Source organism: Chiloscyllium plagiosum, chromosome 30 (assembly GCF_004010195.1).
Source record: "Chiloscyllium plagiosum isolate BGI_BamShark_2017 chromosome 30, ASM401019v2, whole genome shotgun sequence".
Lineage (NCBI taxonomy): Eukaryota > Metazoa > Chordata > Chondrichthyes > Orectolobiformes > Hemiscylliidae > Chiloscyllium > Chiloscyllium plagiosum.
Genome location: NC_057739.1, coordinates 23036468 through 23059789, shown reverse-complemented (window position 1 = coordinate 23059789; position 23322 = coordinate 23036468). Strand labels below are relative to the sequence as shown.

The 23322-nt window shown below is 41.8% G+C and overlaps 1 protein-coding gene across 1 annotated transcript in view; it reads left to right on the top strand.

The window, feature by feature from the left end:
- Nucleotides 1-310: 310 nt before the first annotated feature.
- The window catches only part of LOC122564808 (probable G-protein coupled receptor 82), an 86525-nt gene continuing 63513 nt past the window's right edge, over nt 311-23322 (top strand). Inside the window, exon 1 of the mRNA XM_043720080.1 lies at nt 311-390. The gene's annotated coding sequence lies outside the window, so the exon portion shown is untranslated. The remainder of the gene's footprint in view (nt 391-23322) is intronic.

Sequence of the window (23322 nt, the reverse complement as noted above, 5' to 3'; positions counted from 1 at the left end):
GCAGCAAGGTTTGTAGAACTTGTGTCCTCCATCAATAAGAAGTTGCTAGATCACCTGAATTTGAGATTAAGAGAGAGAGAGGTTTCCTTGCTGTTTGTATAGGTTCATTTGGATATTTCTCAGTCTGCGCCATTGTCTTTCTAACCTTTCACCTCCCAACATGTGACCTTATCGTGCAAAAGTGGAATTAAACAAAATGCAAATTTCTTGGCTAATGTAGTTATCTGATTTCCCTTCTTTGAATAATGGTAATGTGGATGGCTTTATATGTCTCACAAAGCTTGTCTCAGACTATATTCATGTAATCATGGCAAGTATTTTAAGTTAGTACAGTATTTATCCTGATTAAAAGTCACCTTAGTCCATGAAGATCTCAAGTATTAAAATCAGGTATGGAAGTCGAATATTGATAATTTATATTTGCCATTATCATAAAACTATTAGTTTGAATTTTTCTCTTACTTTGTCTCCTCCACCCTATAACGTGTTTTTGATTTTTTTTATATCTTAATGTGTGTATATGTCATGGATTCAGGACTGGTTTTACCTTTTTAATAAGTTTTAATAACGTTCCTTGAGTGGACTCACCATGAATTCGGTGTTTCCAGATGACACCAAAATTGCATGTGTAGTGGGCAGTGAAGAAGGGACCTTGATCAGTGTGTGGGACCTTGATCAAATGGGCTGAGGAATGGCAGGTGGAGTTTAATTTAGATAAATGTGAGGTTCTGCATTTTGATAAACTAAGTCAGCGCAGGACTTATACATTTAATGGTAAGGTCCTGCTGAATGAAGAGACCTTGGAGTGCACGTCCATAGGTCCTTGAAAGTGAGTTGCAGGTAGACAGGATAATGAAGAAGGCATTTGTTATGCTTGCCTTTATTGGTCAGTGCAGAGTATAGGAATTGTGAGGACATGTGGGGCTGTACAGGACATTGGTTAGGCCACTTTTGGAATATTGTATTCAATTCCGAACTGCCTCCTTTAGGAAAGATGTTATGAAACTTGAAAGGGTTCAGAAAAAATTTACAAGCATATTACAGGGGCTGGAGGGTTTGAGCTATAGGGTGAATAGACTGTGGCTATTTTCTCTGGAGTGTTGGAGGTTGAAGGGTGACCTTATAGATGTTTATAAAATCATGATGGGCATGGATAAGGTGAATAGCCAAGTTCTTTTCCCCAGGATAGGGGAATCTAAAACTAGGTGAGAGAGGAAAGAGTTAAAAGGGTTCTAAGGGGCAACCTTTTCACAGAGAAGGTGTGAAACCTTTTCACACCAGAGGAAGTGGTGGAGACTGATACAATTACAACATTTAAAAGGCATCTGCATGGGTATATGAATAGGAAGGGTTTGGAAGGATATGGGCCAGATGCTGGCAAGTGGGACTAGATTAAATTAGGATATCTGGTCAGCATGGACAGTTGGACCGAAGGGTCTGTTTCCGTGCTGTACATCTCTATGACTCTATGACACTGGTAATTCCTTATTATTGTTAACTCAAGAGATCTGGCTGGTTTATTTCTTCATCCAGCTTTATTCATGGTCAAGTGCATAGTGAATTGTGAAATCAAATCTTCTGAAAAATTCAAACACTGTCATGAGCAACATCAGGACTGAAAAGACAAGAGCATATTAACCCTTCCAGATCTGGACTTAACAAATTGTGATGAATGTTCATTCTGTATTATTATTTGGAAGTGTGAGTTTGAAAGTGGCTTGGAACCACATAAATCTTTAAGCCTGCTTTGTATTTTTATACCGTGTGCATTAAGAAGGAAAGAACTTAGTTTAATTTTTTGTGTTCTGTGAGTAATGATGGGTGTCTGGAATCGTGTTTACATGCATTTCACTGAAGTTCTCAAACCTAGTGGAGGAGAGTTTTAAGCTTTAGAAAACAGTAGAAAAGAAAAACCTTTGCTCGAAACAAGGTGGCTGATGGCACAGGGAGACAGAGGTAGAAGCAGTTTTCCCGGGTTCTTGTGGCACTGTGGTTATATCCCTCCCTCTGGACCAGAAGGCCCAGATTCAGGGGCCACCTGTTCCAGAGGTATGTGATAGCAATTTTGAACAGTTTGATTAAAAAAAACAATTTCCCTTGACTGAAGCTACTCTGAGAGAGTTAGTGGGTGGCCTGGTGACTCAGTAGTTAGCACCCAGGTTCGATTCCACCTTCAGGTGACTGTCTGTGTGGAGTTTGCACATTGTCCCTGTGTCTGCATGGGTTTCCTCCAGATGTTCCGGTTTCCTCCAACAATCCAAAGATGTGCAGAGGAAGTGGTGGAGGCTGGTACAATTACAGCATTTAAAAGGCATCTGGATGGGTATATGAATAGGAAGGGTTTAGAGGGATATGAGCCAAGTGCTGTCAAATGGGACTACATTAGGTTAGGATAGCTGGATGAATTCGATCAAAGGATCTGTTTCCATGCTGTACATCTCTATGACTTTGCGATTCTATGTCCAGGTTAGGTGAATTGACTGTGCTGAATTGCCCATAGTGTACAGGAATGTGTACATTAGGTGGATTAGCCAGGGAAAATGCAGGGTTACAGGGATCAGGTAGCGGGTGAGTTGGGGTGGGATGCTCTTCAGAGAGTTGGGTGGACCCCATAGGCCAAATGGCCTGCTTCCACACTGTAGGGACTCTATGGTTCTAATTGAAACTTGAAATGAAAGTGGGATCTCACAAGGATGCTTGAAATGATTACCAACACTTAGAATTAAAATAGAAAGAAACCTGAAATTTCTGTGTCACTACTGAGACTGAAAAAAACTTGAATTAGAAGACAAGAGAAATGAAAATAGCAATGGAAGGAGAAAAGGAAGGAAAAAAGAACAATGGAATTAAAGATGCTGAAATGGCAAGACAGGAGAAATAAAAGGAAATGCAATGGAGCTAAAATGTTTGAAAGCCAAAGAGAGAGCCAAATCAGATAGTATGACTCAGCTAGAGAAAATGTAGGGTAAAGGAACAAAGAAGAGATAATTACTCAGAGGATAATTTTGTCTCTAATAAAAAGTTAGAGTTAACTGGAAACTTTGTATCTGAATTCAGAGTGGAGCCAGTGACAGACATTTCACCTCATTTGAACAATAGTGTGAAGCTGAAATGGCCAAAAGACTTTTGGTGCTTAATGCTACAGAGTGTCCTCTTAGGTACACCTATGATTGTGTGCACACTTAGTTTGTCAGAAGAATAATCAACAGATAAGGATGTTATTAAAAGGGTGAGGCTTAATGCTCATGGGCAACATTGTCTCTATTGTTCTGCTGTGCAGACTTCGATTTGCATGCGCTGCAGTGATCAGCATTCCTAATGAAGGGCTTATGCCCGAAACATTGATTCCCCTGCTCCTTGGATACTGCTTGACCTGCTATGCTTTTCCAGTGCCACACTTTTCGACTCTGATCTCTAGCAACTACAGTCCTCACTTTCTGCCAGTGATCAGCAAATGCAGTTTCCCAATGGCTGCACTGCTGTGCAGTTGAGAGGGAACGATATGAATGAGCTTATCCCTGTAGCTTGTCAAATAAAATTTCGGATTGTAATGAAGAAACGTAATCAGACTCTTGCAGAATTTACAAGAGACAAATAAATGCAGTAGCATCAATGCAATTACTGATGTTACAGACAATTTTGAGAATGTAAGACAAACCATGGCTATAGAAGAATTCTGAAATAGTATTCTAGTAATTCTTAAGACTTATTTAGATGTACATCAAATATCAAAGATCCAAGAAGCAGCAGTTCCAGTGGGTGTCCATGATACATGTGGGGAAATGACCATTTGGCAATCAATGAGGAAGTTGCTGGGATGGAAATTCTAGGCATAGGAAAGGTAATTTAAGAAAGGTAAACAAACAGTGGGTAACAAAATCATGAAGGAGATTTGAAAGATTCAAAGGGGTGATATCAGAAAAATAAAAAGCTTCTGTTGGAATAAGACTGGACATACTAATACCAATTGCGGGAACTTGAATGGAAGGTATTTTGTAGTCCTATGAACAACTAAATAGTCGTCAGAAAAGAGTTCAGGTTGTTATGACCAGTCCCCAGGTGAGGTCGCCCAATTTGTTAGGTCCCCAGAAGGGGTACCCGAAATTGCAGATCACATGGAGGGGAGACGGTTTGTCCCTCCTCATCCTTTATTCACCTTGGTTGGTGACACCAAGATTAATTTGAAAAGGATTCTTTCTCTTGTGGATGGCTTTTTGTCCATCAAATGAAGTTATGTTTTTAAAGGAGTCATTTTAAGCAAGCTTTCCCAAGTTAACAAAAATGTGAGTTGGTTCGTTACTAAATGTGAAAAGTACTAATAATACAATACACACAATGATGAACAATGAGAGTCGAGTTGATAAAGATAAAAGTTAAAAAAGATATATAGATAAATCTCTGAGTTCCATGAAGACCAGGTAAAGGGTAGGGGGGAGTGGTGGGGCGGGGGGGGGGGGGGGGGGGGGGGAGAGGGGGGGGGGGGGGGGGGGGGGGGGGGGGGGGGGGGGGGGGGGGGGGGCGGTAGTTGTAACCATTACATTGGGTGATACTGAGACCTCAGATTCTGAAAGGCAAGCAGTTGATTTTGAGGTACTTTTCTCTGCAGGTCAGTTGAAATTCTTCTACTGTTTCCTTTGGATGGTAGCTGGCTTTCTGCATTCAAAGTTATAAGAAAACATTTCACCTGCAGTGCAGGCGTGTTTAATGGCTGTTCTCAAGTTGTGACCTTCACAGCACGCTAGTCCGCTAACACACACTCAGGGGGATTGCAGTCTGAATTCCCTCTAAGCTGTGTAGCCAATTCTGTGCATGCCAGTTGGTGACCTATGCATTGACTTCTGATTCCAGGGGCAATTGCCATGCATGGGTCTTGAAGGTCTGTGCAGCGGTAGAAAAATGCAGTGGAAACATGGCTGCAGTGAACTTCCAATTCTTGTTTTGTACATTCCTGGAAAAAGAAGACATAACCGCATCTTTCAACTCATGGCCAAGTGTGGAATTCTAGCCCATTGGAAACGATTTTCTGCTTGTGATGTTGAGAAGATTTGTAGCTCAGGTTGGGGATCAGGTTGTAAGTTTGCTCGCTGAGCTGGTAGATTTGTTCTCAGACGTTTCGTGACCATGCTTGGTGACATCATCAGTGAGCTTCCTGTTCTGTCCCACTTGCTATTATTTTGTCTTGTTCTGTTGTGGTGGTTGATATCATTTCCAGTTCTTTTTCTGAGAGGTTAGTAAATGGGGTCCAAATTGATACATTTGTTAATGGAGTTCCAGTTTGAAAGCCAGGCCTTTAGGAATTCCCATGCCTGTCTTTGTTTAGCCTGTCCCAGGATGGATGTATTGTCCCAGTCGAGCTCGTGTCCCTCTTTGTCTGTGTGTAAGGATACTAGTGATGGGTGTTCATGTCTTTTGGTGGCTAGTTGGTGCTCATATATCTTGGTGGCTAGTTTCCTGCCAGTCTGTCCGATGTAATGTTTGTTGCAGTCCTTGCAGGGGATTTTGTATCTGACATTCATTCTGCTGTTTCAGTGTGTGGGTAGGTTTGTGGGCTACCATGGTGCCTAGGGGCGATAGTCATCTGGTCATTATCCCTGAGATGTCTTTAAATGTAGCTAGAGTCTCTAGGTGCGTTGTGTCTTCTTGTTTAGGCTTGTTGTGTAGGAATCGGCAGACAGTACTTATCGGGTACCTGTTGTTCCTGAATACATTGTATAAGTCATTTTCCTCAGCTTCTTGTAGTTTCTGGGTGCTGCAGTTTAATGTGGCTCTTTAAATAATGTCCTAATGTAGCTCCTTTGGGGGTGTTGGGATGATTGCTCCTGTAGTTGTGTGTGTGCGTGTGTGTATGTGGCTTTCCTATAGACACTGGTCTATAGCTCTCCATTGGCTTTTCATTCTACCTTGACATCTAGGAAGGGGAGTCTGTTGTTGTTCTCTTCCTCTTTGGTGAACTTTATATCAGTAAGGATGTTGTTTATGTGTTTGTGGGTTTCTTCCAATTTGTTGTGTTTCGTGATGACAAAGGTATCATCCACATAGTGGACCTAAAGCTTGGATTGTGGGAAGGGCTGTTTGTTCTAACCTCTATATAACTACTTCTGCTAAGAGTCCTGATACTTGTGATCCCATAGACATCCCATTGATTTGTTTGCAGACCTTGCCATTGAAGGTGAAGAGGGTTGTGAAGCATAGATCTACTAGTTTGAGGATGCTGTCCTTGCTGATGGAATTAGTGCTGTCATGTGTTTGTGTCCTTGTCTAGCAGTGAGGCCAGTGTTTCTTTGGCTAGGGTGATGTTTATTGATGTTGTGAAGCATAGATCTACTAGTTTGAGGATGCTGTCCTTGCTGATGGAATTAGTGCTGTCATGTGTTTGTGTCCTTGGATTGTCTAGCAGTGAGGCCAGTGTTTCTTTGGCTAGGGTGATGTTTATTGATGTGAATAGGGCCGTCGCGTTAAACAAAACCATGACCTCATTGTCCTCTACCTTGGTGTCTTTGATAGTGTTAAGGAATTCCTGGGTGGAGTGGCTTGACTCTCCTACTAGGTGTTTCAGTTTATGTTGCTTGCCTTATGCTAGTCTGTATGTCGGTGTACGGGAAGTGAGACTATGGGTCTGAGGGGGGCCCCCTTCTTTATGTACCTTTGGTAATCCATAGACACGGGCTATGCTGGATCCTTCAGGTTTCATTCTTTGGAGGTCTGTCTTGTTAATTTCACCTGTCTTGTAAAGTTTCCTTAGGGATGCTATAATACGGTTTTCTAGCTGTGGAGTCAAGTCTATTGCCACCTGTTGATAGGCATCGATATCTGCGAGCAGTGTGTTTCCTTTTTCAATGTATTATGTTCTTTTCAGGTAGACGGTCATGTGCCCTTTGTCTGCTAGTAGGATTACAATATTTCTGTCTTTTCTGAGTCCTTCCAGGGCTTTCCCTTCTAGTGTGTTGTGGGTGTGCCCTTCTTTCTTTCTGCTTAGTGTTGGTGCTACTGTCTGTGATGGCCTGCTGGATTTCTTCCGTAAATCCGTTGTCTATCAGGGTGAATTCCAGTGCTGCTAGCTAGTCCTTTTTGTCTACGTCCCTATGGTTGAAGTTCATCCCTTGTACAAGGATGGCTTTTCTCATGTCTGTGAGAGGTTGGTCCGACAGGTTCTTTATCCAAGTCTCTGAATTGTCTGTGATATTGCTGTGTGTGAGCTTGGCCAGTTTTTCTTGTAGGGTTAGTCTTTTCTTTGTCTTGGTCCACTGTTGTTTAGTGTTGATGGCTCTAGCATACTTGCCCATTTATGGTCAGTCGCGTTTGTGTACAAAGTTTTTTGGCGTGAAATTTCTCGTTCGTTTTTGTGGAGTCGGTTGTGGGCATCATTTCGTGTAGCATTCTGCGGCCATTCTGGTCTGCTGTTCTTCTGGCTTGTGGAGTATTCAGACGTGGTTTGTATCTGATACATCGTGATAATATCTGTTTCCTGAGGCATTCATGTAGGAAGTACAGTTGGTAGTGGATGGTGCTCAGTCAGATGGCATTGGTCTCTCATTTTCGGGCTAATTTGAGCTATTGCGCTCATAGGTGTTTGCGATTTTGGAGAAGATTTGTAGCTCAGGCTGTGGATCAGGTTATAAAAAAAGACAGTTTGTAAAGAAAAACACATGACCAACTATCACTTGTATCCATACGCACAGATGAAGAGGGACACCAGTTTGACTGGGACAATACATCCATCCCGGGACAGGCTAAACAAAGACATGTATGGGGATTCCAAGAGGCCTACCATTCAAACCAGAACTCCATCAATAAACACATCGATTTGGACCCCATTTACCAATCTCGGAGAAAAAGAACCGGAAATGATATCACCCACCTCTTCAGACCAAGACACATAAAAAGCAAGCAGAACAGAGCACCAGCGCTTCTTCGGAGGCTCACTGATAATGTTACCTGGCATGGTGATGAAACGTCTGAGAACAAACCTACCAGCTCAGCGAGCAAATGTATAACCTGATGATTTTCTCCTGTGGGAAGTTAATTAGATTACCTTGAATCTCTACCTCTCTGAAGTCTCACTCTTTCAACCTTTCTTGGCTACTACAAAGCACAATATTCCTGGAGTTTAAACAGGGAATCTTTTAACAAGCAGTGAATTATATTGTTCAGAATTAGTTTTGTACTTGTGAATCCACAGGATTTGATCATTTTGAACTGATATACAGGCATGAGGGGAGAGAATGCTTTAAATTAATCAAAGAAAAATGTTATAATTTATCTCAGTGACTACATTTCCAATCTTTGTGTCAAATTTCTGGAAAAAAGTCTAACCAGTGCATGTAAGTTGATTAAAAAGCCATTTGAAGGCTTTTTAACAAACAGTGCAGATAAAGTGTTTAGAATTTTGCTGCTGAAAGCAAGGACTTAATACCCCTTTCTGTCTTTGGAGAACCAAAACAAACACAGTTCACTTGATCTTATCAAATCAATAACAAACTTAAGGACATGAGTTATGTCCTCCAAACAAGAGGAAAAATCAGCAATTATGTTAATGTGAATATATTAACATAAGACTAGGACAGGGAGGATAGTCAGGAGAGAACTGTATTCACACCGGTAAAAGAAATAGGGAGTCAAATAAAAATATCAGAATGATTAGCAAATGAATCTGAAATTGAAAGTACATAAGTCACCATTTCAGGAAGAAATTGGATAATTTGGAGATTCTCGAAAAGTTAGACAGAAAATAGCGCTGCCTCCCAGAAAATAGCACTGCCTCCCAGAAAATAATTGAAGTGACTTTCAAAAACTATTTCAGACTCAAATTGTTTTGAGAAAATAGACCAAGTAAACGATCTTTGGCTACACATGATGTTAATGTAGAGGTGCATTACTCATAAAGCAATATCCTTACATGCTCATCTCAGAGATATTTGCCAAATTGAGAGATGAGAGCAAGTTTGTGATGTTATTGGACTTTTTTTATCCGCTGGATGTCTTCTGGTATGATGGTGCTCCAACCACATGGATCACAATGAATATGTATAGGTGATTGCAAAGTTCATGCAGTAAAAACAGCAAGTTCATATCTAATTCTATGATATTGAGAACTGAAAACTGTATTGAGAGAACTGAAAATTGAGAGTTGGTTTTAATTGAAATGATAAGGGGGCAGGAACCTAGGCAAGGTGACAGCAGAGAGGAAAACAAGGGCAAAAACAAAAGATGGAATTGGAAATAAGGAAATCGAGAGGCAGAGGCATTAAGCCACCATGCTAAATAATGTGGACTGGATTAAAAAAAATGAAAAACACAAGACTTAAGACATTGCATCTTAATGTGTAGAGTACTCATGATTAAGTGTATGAATTAGTGACACAAACAGGTATAAACTGATACAATATGATTGGGATTACAGAGATATGGTTGTAGGGTGACCAGAGATGGGAAATTAATATTAAGGGTGTTCAGTTTTTAGGAAGGACAGACGAAGAGAAAAAGGGCATGTGATAGCATTGCTGGTTAAAGAGAATATTGATGCAACAGGGTGGAAAGATATTTGCTCCAGTGAAGTGGAACCTGTATAAATAAAACTTAGAAGCACCATGGGGCAGAAAACTAGTCGGAGTTTATCTAGACCCCCAAACTGTAGCGGCAAAGTTGGCGAAGGCATTAAACATGAAAGCTGCAAGCAATAAAGGTACACCTGTAATTATGGTCAACTTTAATCTGCATGTAGATTGGGCAAATCAAAGGAAATCCTGAAGAAGGGCTTATGCCCGAAACGTCGATTCTCCTGTTCCCTGGATGCTGCCTGACCTGCTGCGCTTTTCCAGCAACACATTTTCAGCTCAAATCAAAGCAGTAACAATAGTGTAGAGGAGAAATTCCTGGATTGTGTACAAGATGCTTTTCTGGACGCATATGTTCAGGGTCTGTTAGAATTCTTTGACCACGTTAAACAAAGAAGAGCCATTGGAAGTGATGTTTTTGGATTTCCTGAAGTCCTTGACAAGTTGCCACATAGGAGGCTGCTAAATAAGAGCCCATGTTGTTAGGGACAAGGTATTGGCATGGATAGAGGATTGGCTGACTGGCAGAAGGCAGAGAGATTGCATCAAGGGCTTTTTTTCAGGATGGCCAACAGTGACTAGTAGAGTTCCACAGCAGTCAGTGTTGGGAGAACAACTGTCCACATTGTATATTAATGTTCTGGAATGACGGAACTGAAAGCATTCTTGCTAAGATTGTAGATGACACAACAATACAGCCTCAGCAGTACATTCCTGCTCTTGTGTTCTAGCCCTCTTCAATGAATGATAATTTTTCATATTCCAGGTGAACCTGTATGTTTACCTAAGAGAATCCCGAACTAGCACTCCTAAGTTCCTTTGTGCTTCAGATTTCCGAAGCCTTTCCTTATTTAGAAAATAGTCTATGCCTCTGTTCTCCCAGATTGTATTCCATCTTGTCAATTGTTTGCCCACACTTCTAGCCTGTCCAAATCCTTCTACAGCCTCCTGCTTCCTAGACACTACCTGTTCATCTAATAGGTAGTTTCTAGGAAGCAGGAGGCTGTAGAAGGATTTGGACAGGCTAGAAGAGTGGGCAAACAATTGACAAGATGGAATACAGTCTGGGAAGAATAGAGGCATAGACTATTTTTTAAATAGGGAAAGGCTTCGGAAATCTGAAGCACAAAGGAACTTAGGAGTGCTAGTTTGGGATTCTCTTAGGTAAACATACAGGTTCACCTGGAATATGAAAAATTATCATTCATTTGAAGAGGGCTAGAACACAAGAGCAGGAATGTACTGCTGAGGCTGTATAAGGCTCTGGTCAGATCACATTTGAAATATAGTAAGTAGTTTTGGGTTCTGTATCTAAGGAAGGATGTGCTGGATGTGGAGGGGGTTCAGAGGAGGTTGACAAGAATAATCCATGGGATGAAGGGCTTGTCATATGAAGAGCAGTTGAGGACTCCAGGTCTGTACTCAATGGAGTTTAGAAGGATGAGGGGGAATCTGATTGAAACTTACAGAATACCGAGAGGTCTGGATAGAATGGACGTGGAGAAGGTGTTTCCACTAGGTGGACAGACTAGGACCCAAGGGCACAAAATCAAAGTGAAGGGACGACCCTTTAGAACTGAGATGTGGTGGAATTTCTTTAGCCAAGGAGCGGTGAATATGTGAAACGTACTGCTTTTGAAGGCTGGGGAGGGAAAGTCATTGAGTGCATTTAAGACAGAGATAAATAGGTTCTTGATTAGTAAAGGGATCAAGGGTTATGGGGAGAAAGCAAGAGAATGGGGTTGAGAAACATATCTGCCATGGTTGAATTGCAGAGCAGACTTGATGGGCCAAACGACCTAGTTCTGCTCCTGTATCTTATATAGTCACCTCTTTTCTTCACAATGCCCAACCACCATCTACAATGCACAGGTCAGGACACCCTCCATTTTCTCAGATGCATGCAGCTCCACAACACTCAAAAAGCTTGACACAATCCAGGACAAAGCCACCCATCAACCACCTTCAACATCCAACCAATAAATCAAGCCACCTGCTTGATTGGTAACCCATCTCCCACTTTCAATGTTCACTCTCTCACTGTCAATGTGCAGCAAAGCAGTGTATAACAGTTAGAAGATGGGCTTTGGCAACTCATCAAGGCTCCTTTGGCAGCATCTTCCAATCATGCAATCTCTCCCCCACCAGAGGGCCAAGGGATATCGGATTCAAGGGAACCTCACCATCTTCAAGTTCCTCTCCAAGCCACTCACCATCCTGACTTGGAACTGTATCGCTGTTTCTTTATCGTTGCTGCGTCAAAATATTCGAACCCCATCTCTGACAGGACTGCAGTGGTTCAAGAAGACAGTGAACCTGAAATAACTCCACAGAGGCTGGGATCCCATCATCAAGTCACCGCTTATTTACACCTGCAAAGTCCTTGACACTGATCGAACTCCCTTAGAGCTAGCTGTCAGAGTGAAGAGGATATCTGACACTTTTGTTCTATCAACCAAGGCTCTGTCAGCCAGGGCCTCCTTGATTGGATCCAGTTAACAACCCCAATCAGGGAACTCATATTCTGTGAGAGCCACTTGGTTGACCTCATTACAACCACTACACAACTTCCACCTATTCCAGTGAAATTAGGGATGGGCAATAAATGCTGGTCTAGCCAGTAAAGTCCACATCCTGTTTACAAATGAAAAAAATATGAGAAGTTGTTTTTGTGCTGCCTGTGACTGTTGAACCGTTTCTTTCCACTAGTTGCATTTAAACCATAGTAAGTGTAAAACACAAAATAGGTGTGAGGTAAATTTGAAAAGATGGAGTCACACATTTTGCTCAAATGCAATGCAATATGTAAAGTTAGTGGTTCAAACACAAAAGAACACTCCAGCTTTCACACCTGGGGTTTTACTGGTTCATAGTATTTCAGTCCCACAGTTAACAACATTTAAATTCCAATTTTGAATCAGTTTCAGCACTGTACCTTGAATTCTACCTCACAGCCACATATGTATTTGTATTCATGGGATTTCTGCTGCAGAAACTTGCATAACAGACAAATGTATTGGCTAAGAGCTTCATGTATGTTTTTCAAGTCACCAGCCATCATTTCAACATTGCGTCTCAATTTATCTTTACAATACATGCTGAAATCAAACATTTTGTGCTATCTTATTCACAAAGAGTCATTTCTGCTTCCATACTGGCTTGTGTGACATATAATGCGACAGCAGTCGGTGCCACATTTTACTTCACCCACTGCACTTAAACTGTAACATTTCAAGTGAATACACGTTCAAGGAGGTTAACAGCAGAATTGGAACTGATTGGAATGATAGGAGAAAGTGAGGACTGCAGATGCTGGAGTTCAGAGACGAGAGTGCGGTGCTTGAAACTCACAGTGAGATGGGCAGATGAAAAAAGGACGAATTATGTCTCCTTTACGTACAGATATAAATCCTAAAAATGATGTTAAGTTAACACTTGAATGTGTTGTCTTATTTCTGTGAGCTATGGATGTCTAACCCCTTAGATATATTGAAGGTAATTTGCATACATGAAAGCTTAAAAGTGCCTCTGCTGGTCAATGTACCTCTATTTAATGTTGTCTATTTCATGGTGTGGTGAAAAAAAGGGTCAGAGCATGTTAAGTATCGTGGCTGTGGTTATTAAATATCGTGGTTATTTCCCACATGGATTCAATTCTATTTATTTCCTGATATTGTTTCTGTGCTGGTGAAGGTGAGAAATGGCAATATTGGGATGTAGAGCAATTTTACATTTTGAGATTTTATTTAACATCAGACATGTCAAGGGGGAGAGATATGTGTCACATTTCTCTTATTATGTTTTGGTCTGAATATGTGGATGTGCTTCTCTCACTATGCTCCTGAAATGAAACTCCTGCTTGCAAATTGAAACTTTGAGCTGTGCTACAAATCATCTTCAAACTATCTACATGAAACGAGACAAACAATTTTTAAAAATGTGCATAGTACCTTTTATAACTCCAAACTACTTCATAATCATTCAACTATTTTTGAATTACAAAACTTGTGATAGCGTAGAAACTTTAAATCCAGAAACAACACGGTTGAATGTCTCATTAAAACTGCTGGGAGGCAAAGCTCTCAGATTCCACAGTCCAAGTCAGAAAATTGTTCTTGTGTCTGAAATAATGAATTCATAAGTGACAGGAGGCTGGAATTGATGAAAGACATGATGGAAACAAAATGAATGGAAGAGGATATCAAATTTTATAAGCCTATTTTACCCCAAGTAATAGAAAACTGCACTTGTGTTGGAATTTGGCGCATATGGCTCACATGTCCTTGGCTGATGGTGGTTATGTAGAATGTGGAGTGCCAGCAAAGCAAGGTGATGAAAAGGCAGCAATAGACCATGAGCTGGAGTTGAATATGGTACAAGGAGCATGTGGGATAAAACACTGAGCAGCTGTTTGCTGTAAAGGCTTCATCTTGAAGAGACATAGACATAACAGTTGAAACATTCACATTTTGCCTCAAGAAATGAAATAGAAAGTATTGGAGACAGTCAGCAGATCTGGCAGCATCTGTGGAGAAGGAACAGGGTTAGTGTTATGTCCATAATGACTTTTCTTCAGCAATGTAAAGGAAACTGCATTGTGAGCAGTGACAACAATAGACTAGATTGAAAGAAGTACAAGTAAGCCACTACTTCACCTGGAAGATGTGTTTGGGCCTTGGACAATGAGAAAGGAGGAGGTGAGAATTAAGAGTTACACTTTTTTGCAATTTCACTGGAAGATGCAACGGAGGAGTAATGAAGTGAAGGGAATGATTGAGGAATGAACTGGAGTGCCGCGGAGTGAACATCCTGTATGGAATGTGAACAGAGGATGGGATGGAAAGCAGAGTTTGGTAGTAACATCCTACTGGAGGGAGCAGAAATAGAATGGGATGTACTTTGAATGCAGAGACTAGTGGGATAGAAAGTGAGGACATAGGGAACACTATTGTTGCTGTCCTCAGGGAGGAGAAGGTGCAAGGCCAGATGCGCTGGAAATGTGTTGGACACAGGTATGGGCTCTGTCAACTATGATGATTTGGAGGAATGTGGAGGCATGAGGGATTCCTCAGTTGTGGAAAAAGGAAAACAAGTTGGAGGCTTTCCTGTGGAATGTCAGAACGGATGCAACAGATTTGGAGAAACTGGGATAATGGAATGAGGTCCTTGCAGGAAATAGGATATGAGAAAGTGTAGAAAGGCAACTTGTGGGAGTCAGCAGATTTGTAGATGATATTGGTAGACAACCCATATCCTAGAAACAGAAACAGTGAAGTTGAGGAAGGGAATGGAAGAGAAAGAGATGGATCAGTTAGCGGTCAGCGGAAATAGAATTTGGAAGCAAAAATAATGAATTTTTCTAATTCTAGACAGGAGCACCGATGACGTCAGTGACATATCGGAGAAAGAGTCAAGTAGGGACTGGAACAGGGATTACCTCAAAGAAATATTAGTCTTGATAATTTGGGAAAGGAACAAAATTCCTAAAGAGAGAGAGTAAAGATGATGACCTGAATATCAGTGGATACTGAGCAAGTGATAATCTCAAGGGAGTTGACATAACAAAATTCAGAAATGAAAGTAATATTGACAGTGATCATATAGATCAGAAAAAAAATAGTTTCATACTATTAGAAAGAGAAAACTTAGTAACAGATAAAGATAAAATGTTAGAAGGAGTATATATTTAATATAGTTATTTTAAATCCTGCAGTATGTCCCAAAGTACTTCATAACGACAAATTGTGCAGAGAAATAAAATGCACAGGTAATGGGCAGTGTGGGGAATAGGTCATTACACAGAAGGTAAGTAATAAGTATATTAATAGAATACATTAAAACTGTGTTTAAAGCACTTTTGATCCTGAAGCCTAGATTAATAACAAAAACAGAAATTTCTGGAAAATCTCAGCAGGTCTGGCAGCACCTGTGGAGAGAAATGAGAGTTTAAATTTCAGGAGTGCAGTGACCTTTCTTCAGATCTTTCTTCTCATTCTCAGGAGTTTGTTTTATAGACCTAAGATCATCATTTGTTGATTGTAGTGGAACAACTTCCTTACAGTCATCTTTTATCTCTGAATATCTCAGCAAAAGGGTGTCTTATTTAACCATCTGAGCATCTTTATCCCCTTTCAATTTCTCAAAAGCAATAACTTTCTTGTTTGGGGCTTGTGGAAATTTTTTGTTTTTTTTTCTCAGTTGTATGTTTCTACACATTTTTTATGTCCTTGAAGCAGTACTGCATGTTCACATGTTGTTTATTTACTGTTTAACTGAACTTCTTGCAGGTACTCACTCACTTTATAGTACAAAACCAGGAGGTCTTTACTTTCTTTCATATCTTATCAAATAGCTGGTGCAAGTGTATGATTTCCACAAGAAAATGTTGTTTCTCAGTCTTAGAGGCTTCTTGCTATATGCACTCAAAAAACCCTGTCTTCTGTTTAGAAATGCCATTTGCTCAAACTAGAGTTCCTCATTCTTTGATTTTAAAATTCTTTTATTTCCATAACGTAGAACATAAAACAATACAATGCAAATCAGGCCCTTCGGTCCTCGATATTGCACCGACCTGTGAACTAATCTAAGCCCATCCCCCTAAACTATCCCATCATCATCCATATGCTTATCCAAGGACTGTTTAAATGCTCCTAATGTGGCTGAGTCAACTACATTGGTGTGCAGGGCATTCCATGCCCCTACAACTCTCTGAGTAAAGAACCTGCCTCTGACATCTGTCTTAAATCTATCACCCCTCATACAAGCCTATCCTCGGAAAAAGGCTGTCACTGACCACCCTATCTAATCCTCTGGTCATCTTGTATTTTTCTACTAAATCCCCTCTTAGCCTCCTTCTCTCCAATGAGAACAGGCCCAAGTTCATCAGCCTTTCCTCATAAGACCTTCCCTCCAGACCAGGAAATAGCCTGGTAAATCTCCTCTGCACCTTTTCCAATGCTTCCACATCCTTCCTGTAATGAGGTGACCGGAACTGTACACAATATTCCAAGTGAGGCCGCATTAGCACTTTGTTTAGTTGCAGCATGACATCACGGCTCCGGAACTTAATCCATCTACCAATAAAACCTAACACACCATATGCCTTCTTAACAGCACTATCAACCTGGGTGGCAACTTTCAGGGATCTATGTACATGGACACCAAGATCCCTCTGCACATCCATACTACCAAGAATCTTTCCATTGACCCGGTATTCTGCCTTCCTGTTATTCTTCCCAACGTGAATCACCTCACATTTATCTGCATTGAACTCCATTTGCCACCTTGCAGCCCAATTCTGTAGTTTATCCAACCTCCCCTGCAACCTGCAACATTCTTCACACTGTCCACTACTCCACCGACCTTAGTGTCATCTGTAAACTTACTAACCCATCTGCCTATGCCTGCGTCTAAGTCATTTATAAAAATGACAAACAGCAGTGGTCCCAAAACAAATCCTTGTGGCATGCCACGAGTAACCGGACTCCAGACTGAATATTTTCCATCAACCACCACTCACTGCCTTCTTACAGAAAGCTAGTTTCCAAACCAAACTGCTAAATCACCCTCGATCCCATGCCTCTGCATTTTCTCCAAAAGCCTACCATGTGGAACCTTATCAAAGGCTTTAGAAGTCCATATACACCACATCAACTGCCCTAAACCTCATCCACATGTTTGGTCACCTTTTCAAAAACACAATGAGGTTTATGAGACATGACCTGCCCTTGACAAAGCCTTGTTGACTATCTCCGAACAAATTGTTGCTTGTTAGATGATTATAAATCCTATTTCTTAAAATCTTTTCCAAAACTTTTCCTACAACAGACGTAAGGCTCACTGGTCTATAATTACCTGAGTCATCTCTGCTGCTCTTCTTGAACAAAGGCACAACATTTGCAATCCTCCAGACCTCTGGTACGAAACCTGCAGACAATGACGACTCAAAGATCAAGGCCAAAGGCTCTGCTATCTTCTCTCTAGCTTCCCAGAAAATCCTTGGATAAATCCCATGAGGCCCAGGGGACTTATCTACTTTATTACCTTCTAGAATTGATAATACCTCCTCTTTACTAACCTCAATCCTTTCTAGTCTAATAGCCCGTATCTCATTCTTCTCTCCTACAATACTCTCATTTTCCTGAGTGAAAACAGATGAGAAATATTTGTTTAGCACCTTTCCACAGGGGTCCACACACAACTTCCTACTTCTGTCTTTGGCAGGCCCTATTCCTACCCGAGTCATCTTTTTTTTCCTCACATACCTATAGAAAGCTATAGGGTTCTCCTTTATTCTACCTGCTAAAGACTGCTCAAATACCCCCCCACCCCCGCTCTTCTTAACTCTCTCTTTAAATCCTTCCTAGCTAATCTATAACTTTCCACCACCTCATCTGAACCATCTCATCTCAACATCACTTAAGCCTCCCTCTTCCGCTTTACAAGAGATACAATTTCTTTGGTAAACCACGGTTCCCTTACCTTATCACTTCCTCCCTGACTGACAGGGAGATATCTATCAAGGACACGCAATATCTGTTCCTTAAACCAGCTCCACATTTTGATTGTCCCCATCCCCTGCATTTTGCTAACCCATTCTATGTCTCCTAAGTCTTGCCTAATTGCATTATAATTGCCCTTCCCCTATCTATAACTCTTGTCTTGTGACATGTACCTATCCCTTTCCATTGCTAAACTAGACCTAACCAAATTATGGTCACTTTCTCCAAAGTGCTCACCTACCACTAAATCAAACATCTGGCCTGGTTCATTACCAAGTACCAGATACAGTGTGGCCTCCCCTCTTGTCAGCCCTTCAACATACTGTATCAGGAAAACCTCCTGCACACATTGGACAAAAACTGATCCATCGGATGTACTAGAGTTATAACATTTCCAGTCAATGTTGGGGAAGTTAAAAGAGGGGGAGGTAGGGCTTTGTTAGTCAAGGACAATATAACGGTGGCTAAAAGAACTTTTGAAGAGGACTTGTGTATGGAGGGGGTATGGGCTGAAGTTAGAAACGGGAGGGGAGAGGTCACACTGCTGGGAGTTTTTTTATAGGCCTTCGCAAAGTTCCAGGGATGTGGAGGAGAGGATTGGCAGAACAATTCTTGGTAGGACTGAAAGGAAAAGGGTGGTCATTTCCTTTCAGTCCTACCTAGAATTGTTCTGCCAATCCTCTCCTCCACATCCCTGGAACTTTGTGAAGGCCTATAAAAAAATTCCCAGCAGTGTGACCTCTCCCCTCCTGTTTCTAACCTCAGCCCATCCCACCTCTGTAGACAAGTCCTCTTCAAAAGTTCTTTTAGCCACCGTTATTTTGTCCTTGACTAACAAAACCCTACCTCCCCCTCTTTTACCACCTTCCCTGATCTTAATGAAAGATCTAAACCCTGAAACCTACAACATCCATTTCTGACCCTGTTCTATCCGTGTCTTCGAAATGGCCACAACATCGAAGTCCCAGGTACCTGTCCATGCTGCAAGCTCACCTACCTTATTCCGGATACACCTGGCATTAAAGTAGACACACTTCAAACCAGCTTGTTGTCTGCCAGCACACTGCTATGACTGTGAAATCCTGTCCCTGTCATCCCTACTCTCATCCTCCTGTGCACTGGAACTACACCATAGGTTCCCATCCCCCTGCCGAGCTAGTTTAAACCTACCTGAATAGCACTAACAAAGTTCCCACCCAGGATATTAGTACACCTGGTTCAAGTGAAGACCGTTCTGTTTGAAGACGTCCCACCTTCCCCAGAATTAGCCCCAATTATCCATATACCTGAAACTCTCCCTCCTGCACCATTCCTGCAGTCACATGTTCAGCTGATATCCCTCCCTGTTCCTCGCCTCGCTATCACGTGGCATGAGTAACAAATCAGAGATAACAACTCTGTTGTTCCAGCTCTCAGCTTCCACCCTAGCACCCTGAAATCCTGCCTTACATCCCTATCCCTCTTTCGACCTATGTAATTGGTACCTATGTGAACCACAACTTGAGGCTGATCACCCTCTCCCTTCAGGATCCCAAAGACACGATCCGAGACATCATGGACCCTGGCACATGGGAGGCAACATACCAACCGTGAGTCTTTTTCATTCCAACAAACCTTCTATCTGACCCTCTAACAACCGAGTCCCCGACGGCTAATACTCTCCTCCTTTCTCCCCTTCCCTTCTGTGCAACAGGACAGACTCTGTGCCAGAGACCTGCACCCCACTGCCAGCCCCCTGGTAAGTCATCCCCCCCAATAGTATCCAAAACAGTATGCTTGTTTTTCAGGGGAACGATTATAGAGGATTCCCTTCACTGACTGTTTCTTTCCCCTTCAAACAGTTGCCCAGCTTTCTTCATGCCTAGGAGTAATTGCTTCCCTATAACTCTTATCTAGCACAGACTCTGCCTCCCAAATGATCCGAAGTTCTTCCAGTTCCCGCTCCACTTCCCTAATGCTGTCTTGGAGGAGAGAGAGTTGGGTGCACTTTCTGCAGATGTACTTGAATGGGACACTAATGGCGTCCCTCACCTCAAACATCATGCAGGAGGAACATTCCTGTCTCTGCACTGCCATCCCTGCTAGTCCCTTCTTCAGAAAGTAAAAAAGAAGAGAAGCTTACCTGATGTGTCCCTGGTGTTTAAGGTTAGAAGAGGTGGATGGGTGAGAGGCCCTACAAGGATAGGGCCTCAGGTTGAGAAAGCACTCAGTTATATAGTTGAGGGAAAAAAAAGATACTCTCCTTTCCCAGAAACCTCTGCTCGCCGATGTCAGACGTAAAGACTTTAATTAGTGACTCACCTTTCCCAGCAGGCCCCCGGTCCAAGCTCCCACCCCTCCTGTTGCTGAAAACAGAAATGGACAGTGTAACAAACATCATGGCAATTGGAAGTAGTTTGAGTTTTTGTGCTTCTTTGGGTAAAAGAGTTCTTGTGTCGGATTGTTGTTGCCAGTGAATGGGATTGCTGTCTTTTGTGAAGTTATGAAAGAAATGCACCTCTTTATCAACCTGGTCTTCAATGAGAATTTTGAGCTGCAGGACCTCCTCCTGAACCAACTCATTAACATCAGGGATATCTTCATTCCCATGTACTCTTTCCTTAAAGGGTGTCTGTAGATCTAGCATACTACCTTTGAAGGTGTATAATTTCTCCCAAGAACAACACACTTTGGTCTCTTGTAACTTCAACTTGTGGTTTATATTTGACTCTTTGTTGTGCTGCTGGGAATTTTCTGCTGGTCCAGTAGACTGTGCTGAAATGGCCTCTCTTATGACATACATAGGCCCAGCATTACAAGCTGGGCAACATCTCTACTGATGGGGTCACTTCCTGTTACATTGCAGACAAGGAGTAAGGCCATTGACTGTGTCCTCTCTTCATTGTTTCCGATTCCTCAGTGACACTTGGTTGCTTGCTCCCAGTGTTGTCTTTTAGCACACGTTTCAGGTAGCCTGTTACAGCTGTTGTAATGTGGTGGCTGTCTGCAAACACTCTGAGGTGAATGGGCACTGGCTGTAATCTCCTGGGTGGCCTCATCAGGCCTCTTGTGGTCTGGCTGAAAATGGGAATCGAAAAAGCTCTCCTGTGTGGCTCTCCCAACGTTTTCAAATAGTATATGCACCATAGAGTATGACTATTCCAAATTGTGCTGCAAATTCAAATTTGAAACATCAACTATATTTCCAACCAAATCTCCCCACCCCTCTTGAAAATAGATATTGTACCTTCAGCAGTCATATTTCAGAGATTTTGAAATCCGGCATTGTTCCAGTCAGATGTAAAGTAATGCTTCCTCTTCTTTGCCCACAAATGTGCCTGAATCCAAACCTCAGAGAAAACAATCATTGCTGCACTGCAATTTTTCTGTTTCGAACGACTGCAATGTTTGTTGGCTCATTGACGTCATGGCATTTTTGTGCTGTACTTCCATAGATGAACAGATATTCATTTAAACTATAAGGTTCTGTGTGGAAGCAGGGAATGGGGCCTTCCAGGCTGTCAATTTGCACTGCATGAAAATTTGGTTTCAGAGCTGATTGAATAGTGTTCTTGCCCACCATATCACCCACTGAAACGCTTTGTTTAGCTGCAATTTAGAGTATTACAGCTGATGCAAATGCATTGCTAAAATAGGGCTCAGACCCTTGCTGAAAATTGAAATAAATTTGCATTACGCCATTTCAGAACCATGTTTGATCATTTCAGTCTCCTTAGGAAAAACAACTTGACATCATCTTCATGAACTCATGCAAATCAAAGTGTCATGAGCTAAACAGACTGGAGTGAAAACTCAAGCTGGGTTTCACTTATAGCACTGCTGTCCTTTCAACATGATGAAGGGCTTATGCTTAAAACGTCGATTCTCCTGCTCCTCGGATGCTGTCTGACCTGCTGTGCTTTTCCAGCACTACACTTTTCAACTCTGATCTCTAGCATCCACTTTCCCTTTCAACATGTACAACCAGATTTCAATTTTCCATTGTTTAATTGCAAAGATATTGCAAAATAATTGAAAGCTTAATCAAAAAGAAAAATGAGGCTTATGTACGATTTCAAAAACTGAAGACAGACAGAGCACTCGAACAATACAAAGATGGGTAAGAACTCAGACAAGGAAATAGGACAGCTAAAAATGGGGCCATGAAATGTCTGGCAAACAGGATTAAGGAAGATCTCAAGGTGTTTTATACATATATAAGGAGCAATAGGGTAGCGAGAAAAAGGGTAGGCCCACTCAAGGACAAAGGAAGGAATTTATATGTGGAGCTGGAGGAAATGAGTGAGGTCCTTAATAGACACTTTGCCTTGGTATTCACAACAGAGAAGTTCATGGTGGATGATGTGTCGAGGGAGGGGTATATTGATATTGCAGGGCATGCCAAGGTATAAAAGGAGGAGAAAGTGAGGTCTGCAGATGCTGGAGATCAGAGATGGAAATGTGTTGCTGGAAAAGCGCAGCAGGTCAGGCAGCATCTAGGGAACAGGAGAATCGACGTTTCGGGCATTAGCCCTTCTTCAGGAATGGTATAAAAGGAGGAAACATTGGGTGTTTTGAAAAGTGTTAAGGTAGACAGGTCCCCAGCACCTGATGGGATCTATCCCAGAATGCTGAGGGAGGGGAGAAAATGCTGGACTTTTGTGTGAAATCTTTGTGATCTTCTTTAATCACAGGAATGGTCCCAAAGGACTGGAGAATAGGCAACATTATTCCTTTGTTTAAGAAGGGCAACAAGGATAATCTGGGAAATTATAGGCTGAGGAGCCTTATGTCATGGCAGGGAAATTATGAAAGAAGACTCTTAGGGACAGGATTTACACACATTTGGAAAAATTATGGACTCATTAGCGATACGCAGCATGGCTTTGCGTGGGGAAGGTCATGTCAAACAAACTTAGAGACGTGGACGGATGGAGATGTACAGCATGGAAACAGACCCATTGGTTCAACTTGTTCATGCCGACCAGATATCCTAAACTGCCACATTTGCCAGCACATTTGCCAGCACTTGGCTCATATCCCTCTAAACCCTGCCTATTCATATATCCATCCAGATGCATTTTAAATACTGTAATTGTACCAGCCTCCGCCACTTCCTCTGGCAGCTCATTCTGCACATGCAGCACCATTTGCATGAAAACGTTGCCCCTTAGGTTCCTTTTAAATCTTTCCCCTCTCAACCATGCCCTCTAATTCTGTACTCCCTACTCCAGGGAAAAGAACTTGCTTATTCACCCTTTCCATATCCCTCATGATTTTCTAAACTT